Here is a 297-nt window from a genome sequence, read left to right as displayed (position 1 = left end):
TCAGAAACCCAGGTGGCAGGCACGAGCCTGATAGCAGGGCAAAAGCAGAGAACCAAGGCCGCCTTTGCCCTGCGTGAACTATGCAGCTGGGAGAGGGGCGTCGGGCTGCTGGGAGCGGGTCTGGAACTTCCCAGGGTTTCCATCCAGCAGCCAGGAGCAGGGTGTGAACTATGCAGCCAGGAGAGGAGCTCCAGGCTGCTGGGAACAGGAACTATGCAGCTGGGAGAGGGGCGCTGGGGCGCTGGGAGCAGGGTGGGAACTTCCCGGGCTTTGCATCAGGCAGCCAGGAGTGGGGGG

Source organism: Myotis davidii, unplaced genomic scaffold (assembly GCF_000327345.1).
Source record: "Myotis davidii unplaced genomic scaffold, ASM32734v1 scaffold46, whole genome shotgun sequence".
In the NCBI taxonomy this organism is placed as follows: Eukaryota; Metazoa; Chordata; class Mammalia; order Chiroptera; family Vespertilionidae; genus Myotis; species Myotis davidii.
Note: the sequence above shows the minus strand (reverse complement) of the source record.